Source organism: Dipodomys spectabilis, unplaced genomic scaffold (genome assembly GCF_019054845.1).
Source record: "Dipodomys spectabilis isolate Male_0828 unplaced genomic scaffold, ASM1905484v1 ptg001795l, whole genome shotgun sequence".
NCBI classification, from domain to species: domain Eukaryota; kingdom Metazoa; phylum Chordata; class Mammalia; order Rodentia; family Heteromyidae; genus Dipodomys; species Dipodomys spectabilis.
In genome coordinates, this window is record NW_024872472.1 from 18,885 (window position 1) to 34,584 (window position 15,700).

At 37.4% G+C, this 15,700-nt stretch overlaps 1 pseudogene; it reads right to left on the bottom strand.

Moving 5' to 3' along the window:
• Positions 1 to 13,888: 13,888 nt before the first annotated feature.
• Positions 13,889 to 13,985, bottom strand: LOC122103120 (annotated as a pseudogene).
• Positions 13,986 to 15,700: the final 1,715 nt, after the last annotated feature.

The following is a 15,700-nucleotide window of genomic DNA, read 5'->3' on the forward strand; positions in this document are numbered from 1 at the left end:
ACGGTGGCTCCAGTGGTAGACTGCTAGCCTTGAGCAGAAAAGCTGAGAGACAGCACCCAGGCCCAGAATTCAGGCCCCTAGACCGGACAGAAAAAACAACAACAACAACAACAAAGAATATGGGCACAGTGTGGGTTTAGCTGGTTGAAACCTGCAGGGGGTAGTGTGTTTTTGAGGACTTGAAAAACGTTGTGATGGAGATGAAGGAAGGGATGTACTTATTCTGGAAAATTGGCTAGAGGATTGCTCCCAGAAAAATAGTGGTGAATTCTTCCAAAAGGTTACAGTAAAATCACTCTCACAATCATGTTCTCTACTGTACTATTCACCGTAGAGAACTTATGGAAACAGCCCAGATGCCCTTTAGCGTAGGGATGGTTGGAGAAAGTTTTGTACATATACACAATTGGATTGCACCCATCCATTATAAAGACCGTTACAGCATTTGCAAAGAAATGGATAGATCTAAAATTATGTTAAGTATACGACATCAGAGTCAGACACACAAAGGACGCGTATTTGGAAGCCAGAATTTTATGCAAGTTAAACAACAGTATTAATCAAAGCATGCTATTTGCAAAGGAGTATTTAAAAGGTGTAATTTCTTATAAAATTGAACTTTTAATTCAACAAAATGAATACCAGGAAACTATCACTTGGAAATTGTGAGGGGAAATCAAAGGGAAGGAATAAAGAGCCTTAAGGAAGTAGAGAGTGAAGCCATAATATTCAATGCAAATAGTATGAAACTAGAAAAAATGAAATTGGGGTGAGGTTTGGAAGGATATGAGAAAGTTATGTAAAGATCCATCGTACTTATAAACTGATTCCTTGAATGGAAAACCCTTCATACAACTATTGAATACAAATATAATTAAAAACAATGGAGACATTTGATCTTAAACCATGAGTCAATATGATAATTTCCTTCTGAGAAATTTTCTTTGCAGGTATTATCCTCGTAATGACAGAAAAGTGAACAACGCAATGAATATCAATACATCAATTTGCATATCCTAAATAGACACAATATATAAATCACAATAAAATATTAGAATATATCACATGATAAAATAACAGGTCGAAAGTATCAAACTCTGATTGTTTTTCCAAGTACTTTACCTTTGGTATCTAATTTAATCCTCACAATAATCCCATAAAGTGGAACTACTTCTATTTTTAATTCTAAGATGATGATATTTAAGTCTTCAGAGTTGGAATTACTAGTACAACATTGCACACATGGTAAGTGTTAGCCTGAAGTCCATTCCCACCATATCAAATAACCTCATTATATTTTATAACTAAATACCAGCACTGTCTACTAATTCTAAGAAAATTTCCTAAAATTATTGTGCACACTCTAATAATATTTCACTTTGTCTTTGTTAGAAAATAGGTAACTAAGCCGGACACCGGTGGCTCACGCCTATAATGCTAGCTACTCAGGAGGCTGAGATCTGAGGATTGTGGTTCAAAGCCAGCTCGGGCAGGACAGACTGTGACACTCTTATCTCTAATAAACCACTAGTAAACTGGAAGTGGCCCTGTGGTCCAAGTAGTAGAGCGCTCGCCTTCAGTGGAAGAGCACAGGGACAGCACCCAAGCCCAGAGGTCAAGCCCCATGACCAACAACAACAAATAAAAGAAAATAAGTAACTGAAATATGAAAACTCCCAATTCATAATAAATTTATACCTCACTTGTGAAAGGAACTGCAAAACTATAACATTCTTGATTTCTAGCTCAAAATAGTAGAAATCATATTTTATCCCTTCACTCAACACTGAACTGCCTGGGGACCCCATCTCTGGATAACACAGTCTTACTGAAAGAATGACCCGCCCAATTCCTGATGGAAACAGACTGCAGGTCTTTTGGAGCAATCGTTTCACATTGTAGCTCACCTAAATTTTTTACCATTAGAAGTATTTTGATTGCTTTTTATGCCCAACATTTTGAGAGAAATGTACTACTTTAAAATGTTATTAAAGAAAGACTGATATAAAAATCACCTTTGACCCCAGATAAATATTTCATCATTCATATACCCAAAAATCCAGTCTGACCTATCATTAATGTTAGGAACGAGAGGTTAAAAATCAGAGACACCAAGACCTAAGTATGAATTAAAGACTCTCCAACTTGTGAATACAATTGGTTTAAAAAGACATCAATAATACTGCATTTTTTAATTCCCTAGGATAATAAAGATTCCCTTTGATAATGATAATGATAAACTATTAACACTTAAAAATAACTCATTTTCTTGGGAGTAGGACACAAAATACAAGGTTAATTCTAATCATTTAAAAAGATCTTTATTTATACTAAACGTTCACTCATAACTATAAAGATTCTAATACTAACTGAAGTTAGACACAAAGGAAATAATTTAACTGCATCATATACATTCAATGGACTTTTAATAGAAAACAAAGTTATACTAATAATTAGCTTACCCAATTCACTTACATTCTTTTATTCTATTCCATTTACTTTCATAAAAACTGGGTTTTCATAAAATGATTCATAAAAAAGCAAATATGCAGAGTTGCAGGAAGATAGCAGAGGAAAAGCAGGAGGCACAACAAGCTCTCGCATAGAAAGCAGTTTCAGAGTTACAGTGAACAGTCCTAAGCCAGAGAATCACACCACGTGTGCCTTCATGGACAGAGAATTAGGCCAGAGAGAGAAAATACAGGCAAGGAGACAGCCCTAAGCACTTGCCAGCATCCTCCAGGGCTATGGCAGTGGTGGCGGTGGCAACTGCCGCCGCCATACCTGAATCACAGAGAGTCAGGGACGAAGTAGCCAGACAGGGCAGGCAAGCAGATTCCACTCAACACCAGCAAGAACCAACAAGGAGAAGAACAATTCATCCTGCAGTTCGCAGACCAGAGATGACCCAAGAACAAAGACTCGGCCTGAGTAGAAGCCTAAAGTCCTCACTCTTTCTCAGGGAACAGAGGAGGGAAGGCCACTCCTCCCCCACCTCCGTACCAGAGATCACCATCTTGGATACCGACAAAGCTCGGCGGAGCTGCTAGCTCCAACTCAGGCTTTGGAATAAATCTAGAGTCATCTAGCAGGTCACAAGAGCCTAAACTGACCTGCCAGGCTGAGCTCCACCCAGGGAAAAGTCATCCACCTCTGGCGCCAGCCCCAGGTGTGGCTATCTCCACCCGGTAATCAGAGCCAGAGGCTGCCCCTCCCTTTAGCAGCCGACGATCAATTGAAATTCGGTAAACAGAAACCCTGAGAGTGGCTCCAGGCTGGGCTCTGTGAGTTTCTCACAAACCAGCCCCCAGCAAAAGCTACTGTTTGCTGAAAGGCCTCAACTCTACCCAGAACCTAGCTTCATCACAGCATCTCCAAACACGAGGAAAAAGCCATCTCCCGCTTTTGTGATACTCAAAGCAGATTTCCCTCCCATTGAACTAACCTGGGAGGAGGATCGCAGAGCATTTTTCTGCCTGTTCAAAGAAACTGACTTAAGTAACCAACCAAGCCACAGGAACACAAGCAGACCAGAGACTCCAACTAGAGGCTGGTTATGGACACAAGGAAGACCCAGGATTTTTCCCACCCCTCCCCAAAAAAATCAAAGAAATTTTTTTTTGTTGTAACATTTATAAAAAATTTTTTTTCTAAAATTGTTTTTTAATCTTTAATTTTTACCTTTTTTGAAAAAAAATTGTTTTCTAGTAATCTTTCTTTTCCTCTTAGAATTTTATTTTAGGGGTATAAGTGTGTGTGCATTTTTCTTTCTTTTTTTTGTTTTGTTATTTTGTTTTGTTTTTTTGTGTAGCTCTACTGAACTTCTGAACTCTTTTCTTTCTTTCTTATCCTTTTCATCTGTTCTTCTCTTTCGTTCTTCTTTATGTGACTTAATTGCTGTTCTGCACATCTTCAGATAAACGCGTTGTCCATTATTAGACCTTATTCCCCATTGTGTACACACTTAATCCACAATTTATTATTCAATTCAAAACCTCTTAGAATTAAATTCCTCAATAGCAGTACTACCTCTTTATACCTATATAATATTTTAAGTATTTTTATATTTAAGTTTTTCACATCTCCTTTATATCCCTCCCCTTCTCTCATTATATTCATGTTCTCTGAATAGTGTGTTACAATTACATGGGCAAGATAGTGAGTACATTTCTTATCAAGCATTGTAGCCTCCTCCTTTGTTTACCCTTCCCATCCATTCTCATCCTCTCTTCCCCCACCCAATCCTCCCCCCTCCCAAATTGTAAAGTTCGTTTCGACATGACAACTTGTACTTCTTATTGTTGCAACAGGACAACCTGTATACTTATATAAACGACTTGTTTTTCCCCTTCCCCTCCACAAATCATAGCGACATCAAATACAGTGAAAGCAGGGGTTATACTGTGGGGAAGAGGCATACAAAGCAACAAAAAAAAATCTTAAAATTGCGTTAGAAACAAATGCATGAAGAAAATAGAACATTTAAAATAGATACCTTAGGGTTCATTTTCCTAACATCACCTTATCTGACCTTATCTGCTTAACTCATACATATAATAGATATTGCAAATAAGGGAAATCATGGGACCTATGTTTCTTTGGGCTTGGCTTACTGCACTTAATATAATTTTTCCAAGTCTTTCCGTTTCTTAACAAATGGGGCGATGTCATTCTTTCTGATGGAGGCATAGAATTCCATTGTGTATATATACCACATTTTCTTGATCCATTCATCTACTGAGGGGCATCTGAGTTGGTTTCAGACCTTAGCTATAGTAAATAATGCTGCAATAAACATAGTTGTGCTGGTAGCTTTAGTATGGTCTTGTTTGTAAACATTTGGGTAAATGCCCAAAAGTGGGACTACTGGGTCATAGGGGAGCTCTATGTGGAGACTTTTGAGGGACCTCCATACTACTTTCCAAAGTGGTTGAACAAGTTTACACTCCCACCAAAAATGAAGTAAGCTTCCCTTCTGTCCACATCTGCTCCAGCATCTATTGTTATTAGAGTTCTTGATTTATGCCATTCTAAATGGGGTGAGGTGGCATTTCAATGTTTTGATTTGCATTTCTTTTATGGCTAGGGAGGTTGAGCATTTCTTCATGTTTCTATTGGACATCCTTATTTCTTCTTCAGAGAAGTTTCTCTTTAAGTCATTAGACAACTTATTTATTGGGCAGTTGTTTCTTTGAGGATTTGTTGTTGGGAGATTAAATTTTTTTGTATTCCAAGTATATTTTATATATGAGACCATTGTCCGTTGTATGGCTAGTGAAGATCTTCTCCCAAACTGTGGGCTTTCTATTGATCTTGCTAGCTATGTCCTTTGCCATGTAGAAGCTCTGCAACTTCATGCAATCCCATTTGTTCAACCTTTCTTTGATTTGTTGTGTTTCCGGGTGTCTATTAAGAAAATTTTGGCCTGCGCCAAGGAGAGCTACAGTTTCTCCTATTCCATCCTGTAATGTTTTCAGAGTGTCTGCTTTGACTCCGAGGTCTTTGATCCATTTGGAGTTGATTCTTGTGCAGGGTGATATATAAGGATCTAGCTTTTGTTTTGTACAAGTAGTTAAACAATTTTGCCAGCACCATTTACTGAAGAGGCTGTCTTTCTCCCATTCTATTTTTTTTAGCACCCTTATCAAAGATTAGATGGCTATAGGTCTGTAGGATCATTTTTGGGTTTTCAATTCTATTCCATTGGTCCTGAGGTCTGTTCTTGTGCCAGTACCAAACTGTTTTGATTACTATGGCTTTCTAGAAGAGTTAGAAATTTGGTATTGATACTCCTCCAGCAGGGATTGTTCCGTTGAGTAGCGTTTTTGCTATTTGGGGTCTTTTCTTTTTCCATATGAATTTTTGAATTGCCTGTTCTATTTCCTTGAAGAATGAGGTTGGAATTTTGATAGGTATCGCATTGAATTAGTAGATAGCCTTGGGAAGTATTGCCATTTTCCAGATATTGATCTTTCCAATCCAGGAGCATGGGAGTTTTTCCCATTTTCTAAGTTCTGTGTTGATTTCCTTTTTCAAGTTTTTAAAGTTTTCAACATAGAAGTCCTTCACTTCTTTGGTTTAGTTAATTCCTAGGTATTTTATTTTTTGTGGGGCTATTAAAAATGGAGTTGCTTTCCTAAATTCATCCCCACTATTCTCATTGTTGGCATACAGAAAAGCCATTGATTTTTTAAGGTTAATTTTATACCCTGCCACTTTGCCAAAGTTTTGAATCAGCTTGAGTAATTTGGGAGTGGAGTCTGTAGGATTCTTTAAATACAAGATCATGTCATCTGCAAAGAGGGAGAGTTTTATTTCTTCTTTCCCTGTTTGGATCCCCTTTATGTCTGCATCTTGTCTTATTGCTGTAACTAGGCATTCTAATACTAGGTTGAAGAGAAGTTGGGAGAGTGGACATCCTTGTCTTGTTCCTGAATTAAGAGGAAATGGCTTTAGGTTTTCACCATTAAGTATAATGCTGGCTGTAGGTTTGTCATATACATCCTTTATTGTATTGAGGAATGTTCCATGGATTCCTAATTTTTCCAAACCCTTCATCATAAAGGGGTGTTGGATCTTGTCGAATGCTTTTTCTGCATCTATTGAGATAACCATGTGGTTCTTATCCTTGCTCCTGTTGATGTGATGAATACTAGCTCCTGTTGCTGTGATGAATACTATTAATTGATTTGCATATATTGAACTAGCTTTGCATCCCTGAAATGAATCCTGTTTGATCATGGTGTAAGATTTTTTGGATGAATTTTTGAAGTCGATTGGCCAAAATTTTGTTGAGAAGTTTTGCATCAATGTCCATCAAAGAAATGGTTCTATAGTTCTCTTTCCTTGATGAGTCCCTATCTGGTTTTGGGATAAGGATTATGATGGCTTCATAGAATGTGTTCGGTAATGAACTTTCTCTTTCAATTTCATTGAAGATTTGGATGAGTATTGGTGTGAGCTCTGCTTTAAAGGCCTTGTAGAATTCCGCTGTAAAAACATCTGGTCCTGTACTTTTCTTAGCTGGGAGGTCTCTTATTGCTGTTTCTATTTCAATGCTTGGTATGGGCCTGTTAAACTGGTGTAACTCATCTTGTTTTAGTTTTGGCATGTCAATATTTGCTAGGAATAGGTCCATTTCTGCCAAGTTCTCAAACTTATTAGCCTAAAGTTTTGAGAATTATTACCTTAAAATGTTCTGAATCTTGGCTGATTCCGTGGTGTTGTTTCCATTCTCATCTCTGAGTTTATTTATTTGGGTGTGTTTTCTCTTCTTTTTCTGATAAGATTTGCTAAGGGTCTGTCAATTTTGTTAACTTTTTCAAAGAACCAACTCTTCATTTTCTTGATTCTTTCTATAATTTTTTGGATTCTAAATCATTTAATTGTGATATAATTTTAATTATTTCTTTCAGTCTACTGGATTGGGGTTTATCTTGCTCCTCATTTTCAAAGAGGTTCAGATGTCTCATTAAATTGTTGGTTTCAGCTCTCTCCAATTTGTTGATTTAGGTACTGAGAGCTATAAACTTGCCTCTGAGTACTGCCTTGGCTGTGTCCCATAGGAGCTGGTAATTTATGTGCTCATTTTTGTTGAATAGCATGAACATTAGAATTTCCTTTCTAATCTCTTCCTTGACCCACTGGAGATTCAGCAGTGTGTTGTTCAGCCTCCATGTGTCTCTGGTCTTTGTTGGTGGCTTTTGGGGTTGAGTTCTAATTTTATTCCCTTGTGGTCAGAGAAAATGCAAGGTATAACTTCAATGTTTCTGAATTTGGACAAGTTTCCTTTGTGGCCTAAAATGTGGTATATTTTAGAAAATGTTCCTTGTGCTGCTGATAAAAACGTGTATTCTGATGCTGTTGGGTGAAATATTCGGTAGATGTCTGTTAAATATAGTTGATCTATGCAGTTGTTTAGATATGCGGTTTCTCTGTTGAGATTTGCCGAGTTGATCTATCTAGTGGGGAGAGTGGTGTGTTAAAGTCCCCAACAATAAATGTCTTTGGATACATGGGATTTGAGGGAAAGTAGTGTTTCATGGATAAATTTGGGTGCTCCGTTTTTTTGAGAATAGATATGTAGAATTGTAATATCCTCTTGAAGGAGAGATCCCTTAATTAGTATGTAGCGACCTTCTTTAGCTCTTCTCACGAATTTTAATTTGAAGTCTATTTTATGTGCTATAAGGATTGCCACTCCCGCCTGTTTATGGGGGCCGTTTGCTTGGAAAATTTTGTTCCAGCCTTTAACATTGAAAATGTGTTTGTTTTTAGGGGCAAGATGTGACTCCTGAAGGCAGCAGATAGAAGGATCTTGTTTTTTAATCCAACAAGACAGTCAATATCACTTAATTGAAGAGTGAAGACCGTTAATGTTAAGAGATAGACTGAGAGGTATTGGGGAGTTCCTGTCATGTTATCCACCTTCTTGGGGATGGCAAAAACTGGGTTCTTCCTATGGTTCTTGGATTCTCAGTTTAGGTGCAGTTTCTTGGCCTTTATTTTGGTCTTGTTGGTTTTCTATTTGTAGGACGTCTTTAAGAATCTTTTGTAGGGCTGGTTTGGTGGAGATGTATTGTTTCAAATTTTCTTTGTTATGGAAGGTTTTTAGTTGGCCTTCAGTTATGAAGGAGAGTTTAGCTGGGTACAGTATTCTTGGTTGGTAGTTGTTTGTAGTGCACGGCATGCATCATTCCAGGCTCTTCTTGCTTTGATTGTCTCTGCTGAGAAATCTGAGATCATTCTGATTGATTTCCCTTCATAGGTGATTAATCTTTTCTCCTTGACAGCTTTAAGGATCTTTTCCTTGTTCTGAATTGATCCTGTGTGGATTATAATGTGATGGTTGGATGTCCTATTCTGGTCTGTTCTATTTGGAGTTCTAAAAGCTTCTTGTACTTGAATAGGCCTATCTTTTTGCATGTTTGAGAAGTTCTCTGCTAGAATCCTGCTAAACAAGTTTCCTATACCATTAACTTCTGTTTCTATGTCCTCCTCTACACCCATTATCCTTAGATTAGGCCTTCTGATGGTGTCTTCCAAGTGTTGGATAGATCTCTTATATTTCTTGGACTTGTCTTGGTTGGTTGTATGTTCTTTCTCTATAATGCCCAGGCTGTCTTCAGTCCCCAAGTTTCGATCTTCTTTATGGTCTAACCTGCTGTCGATACTTTCTACTTTGTTTTTTTTTTATTTCTGTTCCTTCTAGTTGGTCAGCTTTGATGGCTTCAAATTCTTTGTTGCTTTGTTTTACATCTTGTATGAAATTCTTTACTTCCTTAATTTGGTGTTCAGTGTTTATTCTCAAATCACTTAGTTGATTGGTTATGGTTTCCTTGGATTCCCATTCCTTCTGTTGGGTTCCATTCAGCTTTCCCTTTGTGGTCTCCCTGACTTCCTTCAACTCTTTGTTAATGGATTCCATGAATACCTTTAGTGATCTTTGTGTATTCTCTTCCAGCTCTCTCAATTCCTGTATTACTCTTTGCTTAGCTTCCTCATGTTCATGCCATTCCTGTAGTTCTCTTTGAGTGTTCTCAGCCTGCTCATGCCATTCCTGCCTTTCTCTTTGTGTATTCTCAAGCTGCTCACGCAAATCCTGTATCAGTTTTTGAGTAGCTTCCGCACGCTCATGATATTCCTGTATAAACTTTTGGATTGCCTCATCTCTCTCCCTATCATGCTCATAAAGTGTCCTTTGTATGTTTTCAATCTTTTCATTTATCATGTTTGCCAGCAGTGTTTGTAGAGCTATTTAGGAACTCTCCTCTGGATTATTCATTATCTGTTCTGTCCCCTGATTATCATGAGTGGGAGTTGAGATACCGGACTTGCCATTTTTCTTGTGTTTTTTTTGGCTTACTGTGCCCATTTGTGATGAAATTAACACCAGTTTTGTGCTAGAACACTACCTTAAGGCAAGCATCAACCAAAGTCTGTATTTGCACAGTCAATAGTCTGCAGATATAATTTAGTTCATCAGATACATCTATTCAAGATCAAACAATTGTATATTAATGTGCTACGAACCCCTTAGAAGAATTTGGTAAACCACAAATTATTAGGTTTAGGAAGAGATGTGGGTAAAATATAGGAATAGAGTGATGTGGGAAGGCACAGGGAGTGTTAACTATGTACTAATCTCAAAGCAGGAAATAGGTTGGATAGGATGAAAGTAGAGAGAGAGAAAAAAAGAAGAAAGGGAAAGGCAACAAAAAGAGACCAGTAAAAAATAGAAAGGTAAAAATTAAAACTATTTTTCAGATTGAAAAACAATCTATCCAGAGAAGAACATAAATATAATGAGAGAAGGGGAGGGATATAAAGGAGATGTGAAAAACTTAAAAATAAAAATACTTAAAATATTATATAGGTCTAAAGAGGTAGTACTGCTATTAAGGAATTTAAGTCTAAGAGGTTTTGAATTGAGTAATAAATTTGTCTATTAAGTGTGCACACAATGGGGAATAAGGTCTCATAATCCACTACGGGGTTATTTGCGGATATGCAGAACAGCAAATAAGTCACATAAAACAGAACGAAAGAGAAGAACAGGAAAAAAAGGATAAGAAAGAAAGAAAAAAGATCAGAAGTTCAGTAGAAGTAAACAAAAAACAAAACTAAACAAAAAATAACAAAAAAAAAAGAAAGAAAAACACACAAACTTATACCCCTACAATAAAAATCTAAGAGAAAAAAAAAATTACTGGAAAAAAATTTTTTTCAAAAAAGGTAAAAATTAAAAATTAAAAAAAATTTTAGAAAAAAAAAATTTTTTAAAAGGTACAAAAAAAATTCTTTATTTTCTGGGGAGGGGTGGGAAAAATCCTGTATCTCCCTTGTGTCTGTAACCAGACTCTTTTTGGAGTCTCTGGTCTGCATGTGTTCCTGTGGCTTGGTTGGTTACTTAAGTCAGTTTCTTTGAATAGGCAGAAAAATGCTCTGCTTTCCCCAATGTTTTGCGATCCTCCTCCCAGGTTAGTTCAATGAGAGGGAGATCTGCTTTGAGTATCACAAAAGCGGGAGATGGCTTTTTCCTCAAGTTTGGAGATGCTGTGATGAGGCTAGGTTTTGAGTAGAGTTGAGGCCTTTCAGCAAACAGTAGCTTTTGCTGGGGGCTGGTTTGTGAGAAACTCACAGAGCCCAGCCTGGAGCCACTCTCAGGGTTTCTGTTTACTGAATTTCAATTGATCGTCGAGGCTGCTAAAGGGAGGGGCAGCCTCTGGCTCTGATTACCCAGTGGAGAAAGCCACTCCTGGGGCTCGCGCCCGAGGTGGGTGACTTTTCCCTGGGTGGAGCTCAGCCTGGCAGGTCAGTTTAGGCTCTTGTGACCTGCTAGATGACTCTAGATTTATTCCAAGGCCTGAGTTGGAGCTAGCAGCTCCGCCAAGCTTTGTTGGTATCCAAGATGGTGATTTCCGGTACCGAAGGGGAGGGAGGGGTGGCCTTCCCTACTCTGTTCCCTGAGAAGGAGTGAGGATGTTAGGCTTCTACTCACACCAAATCTTGGTTCCTGGATCGTCCCTGGTCTCTGAACTGCAAGATGAATTTTTCTTCTCTTTGTCAGTTCTTGCTGGTGTTGAGTGGAATCTGCTTGCCAGACGTGTATGGTTCCTTTGTCCCGGACTCTCTGTGATTCAGTATGGGGGCTGTAGTCACTGCCACCACCGCTGCCACTGCCGCAGCGGCTGCTGGCAAGTGCTCAGAGCTGTGTCCTTGGCTGTGTTTTCTCTCTCTGGCCTAATTCTCTGTCCGTGAAGGCACACCTGGTGTGATTCTCTGGTTTAGGACTGTTCACTGTAACTCTAAAACTGCTTTCTATGTGAGAGCTTGTTTAGCTTCCAGCTTCTGCTCCGCCATCTTCCTGAACTCTCATCTTTTTTAAAAAATAATACTTTGTTTGCTCTATTAATTGATCAGAGGAATGGATTTTGTGGCAAGCTAGGTCATTACACATCTGTCTCTCTCTTTGTCTCTCCCTTTCTTGGTTCTCATGGATAATATGATTGTTCCATAATTATCCTAATTTATTTTGCTTTTATATTTTTGGTTGCATCATTTCACTTTTTGCTTTGCCATTTCCCAAATCATTTATATAGAAGGCATTAGATCCTATTTTCTCATTCCTAGAATAAGTTGCACATGAAGACATCACTGGTCCTCATTTTCAGTGTGTATGTTTGAATACGGAGGAACATCTTTCCTCTGCTCTCCATAAATTCCCTACTCTCCAGTTAGAATAATTTCGAATAGTAAAATTGGAAAAAGAGAAATGGTGAATAAACAGATGAAGAAAATTCACTGGATATTTCTGACGAGTTCAACCAATGTGAACTATTAGGGAAATACATGGACACCTCATTCCCACTGGCACTCAAAGTCTCTGGTTAGGCAATTCTTAAGAATATGAGGAACAAGATAAAAAAGTAAGGAAAGATATCAATTGCAAGAAAAAAAGTGGAGAAGGATCCAAGCAAATTTCTTCATTGGGCTGCCAAAAATATTAGGCTTACTACAGTACAGAGACTTCTTTCCCAAAAGGCCATTCATGTGAATAGTAGGGATGCCTATGAGTATACCTCTCCTCATCGAGAAGCCTACAGTGGACACTTAGACATTGTCAGTGAGTTGGTGTCTCAAGCGGCACATGCAATAACTGTAGATGACTGGACACCCCTGCACAGTGCATATATGTGGAATAATATCAGAGTGGCTTCTTTCTTACTTCATCATGATACAGAAACCAATGCCCAAACTGAAGACCCCCTTACATCTTGCTGCTGAGAATTGAGATAGCAAAGATATGCTGGATCTCCTTTTGTTGAACCATTATATAAAACCAGGCCTGAAGTACAACATAGAAGAAACTGCATTTGATATTGCCAAAAGTATAAGTATGTATCACTACCTCTATGAAGTTGTGGAAGGCTGTACAAATTGTTCACCTAAGTCCTAATGGTCGGCTTATGTTTCTTAAATTTCAAAAATGCAAGTCCATCTTTTGTGTCCCTACAAAATATTTTCACAATCCAAATAAGAGCAATATCTTTTTTTTTTTTTTTTTTTTGGTCGGTCATAGGGTTTGAACTCTGGGCCTGGGAGCTATCCCTGTGCTCTTCAGCTCAAGGTGAGAGCTCTACCAATTGAGCCACAGCTCCACTTCCAGTTTTCTAGTGGTTTATTGAAGAGTACCACAGATTTTCCTTCCCAGGCTGGATTTGTACCATGGTCCTCAGATCTCAGCCTCCTGTGTAGCTAGGATTATAGGCATGAGAGACCAGTGCCCGACAACACCAATATTTTACTGTAAAAATTCATGGATTCTGCGGAATTCTTCCAAGTGAATTACCTGCATTGGATGTCAAAATGTATTCAATAGTTTTTTGTATACATGTATAATGATTTCTTCAGAGTTTGTGATTTTTAATCAGAAATAATTTTAACTTACCTGTTGAAATGAGTAGTACAGAAGCTAAAATATTTCTGGTGCTTGTCTGAAAAAGTATATTTTAAAATATTCTATATTCTATGTTTGCATAATGTTCATAATTTATTTTATTTTCTCTTAGATATACTTCATATTCTACATTATTTAATAATATATAGGTTCTTTAATGTGTCCTTTCCGATTGCATTCCATATAGAAACAGTTTGATTCCTTTTTTTTCTAGGTCTTAATATTATTTTTCTTTGGGATAAAATGACAATGTTGTCTAATTTGAAAAGTTTTGTAAAGTTTATGCTATGTAGATGCCTTTCTGTGGTGAAGATTTAATACACTGATGTCAAACTAAATTTAATTATGTGAATTACGTGTATTGTTATACTTGTAATTTTGTAATCAACTTTTTAATAACTGTTTTTCATTTCTTGCATCTGAAGAATGAAAAATATGGAATATTACTCAAATTTTCATATTATCCTTGTGCAAGTGCCATGTTAATCTCTGCATTTTAATTTCAGTATACGTGCTGCTGAAGCATGTAGTATCCTCTAAATTTAAGTAGTTAATGATGCAATCTTTATTCAGGCTTATATCTATGGGTGCCTACTAGTAACAAGTAAACCTTATTGTTCCTAACAATGCTATCGATCTTATTTCCTTAAAATTCTGTGAATAGTGGAAAAAATTATATTGATCAATCTATTGCTCACATTTGCAAATTTTTTTGTTAATGACTATCTTAAGTCTTTTGATTTGGAATTTGATCGTACTCTCAATTATTTATTGATAGGCCCAAAGGTGATGGCTTTTTCAAGTATTTATTTATCCAACTGTGTTAGCTCTGTGGACCTAATGGATTCAAAGTAAGCATTGCTTAAGAGCTACTTCTAAACTTCTTCAGTTGACGTTTTCCCAAATGAGGTGTTACTGGCACAAATGTCTACCTGAGCCTTTATCCTTCTTCCATGTGGGAACAGACCAACCAGAATATCTTACCCTGACAGCATAGATTGTCTTACTGGAACAAAACTAATCTTGTTTACAAGGGATCATAGAGAGATGAACAGTTCAAACAGAACTGTTCAGACTAGAAGGTATTTTATCAAAATATAATTGTTTATTATACCTTCCATTTCAAAAGTAGCTGAAGCAAAGAAGGTGAAAAAATTGTTGGTATGCATGATTACTTAATGTCGTGGCCTGTCTACCATCCAACCAGGCAGGAACTTACACTACTGCCTTTTTATCACCAAATATTTTCATAGTTGCAGGAGAAGTCCATATGTTTCTCCTCGTTATTAGGCATTAAATTGATAATGCTTTAATCACAGAGTTTCCTATTGCCTCCATGCTGTAAATCTACAAATGGTAAAGCCTTAGGTCTAATTCTATCAAACACTGAGGTAGAGATAATGGATTAATACTTTAAAACAGATTTGCCTTTGATACAGTAACTACAACAGAACAATGCAAAACGTGTGCCTTTTAATTATAGTATATATAGTTATATATTTTATATTTATATGTGCTGATTTTATATTTCACACAATGAAACTTACTAGAATTAGTTGATAATTTCACAAATAAATTGATATTTATTTATTGCCACACTTACTCCAGTGGAGTCTGCTTAGCATGGGAAACCAGCTTTCAGACCTGAGAATGAGGCTTCAAAGAGACCTATCTCTGAGTATTGGGACTTCACTGAAGTCTACCTCAGAGAATGGGGCTTTACAGAGACCTATCTCTGAGTATTAGGACTTCACCGAAGTCTACCTCAGAGAATAGGGCTTCAAAGAGGCCTACTCCTGGAAAGGCTGGAAAACCCCTGGGAAAGATGTGTTTCTGCTTTTCTTTTCTTCACTGTATAAGAGTGCCTATTAAACCTTTACTGTTTCTACTGCTCTTTGTACTTACTCATGCTCAACATTCCTTTATTTAAAGCTCTTTCTTAAGAGTGTTGACGACTCCAATATCTGATGAGTGTCTTAAAAATATGACTAACTCACCAGAGTTAAGTGCTACCCTGAAACCCCTCTTATGGTGGCTAGTAGACAAGTCATAAGTAAATACAAAAGTATTGGGGGTTTCACGACATCACTTCAGCAGAAGGAATTGTTTGTAAGAGATTTACAAGAAGCTGTAGGCTCCGCAAGAACAGAAAGAATGTATAGCAATTGCTGGGATAACTATTTAGGAGAAAGTATTTCCTGCTACTCTCTTTTATTTACTAAGAGACTTGCTAGATCTAGG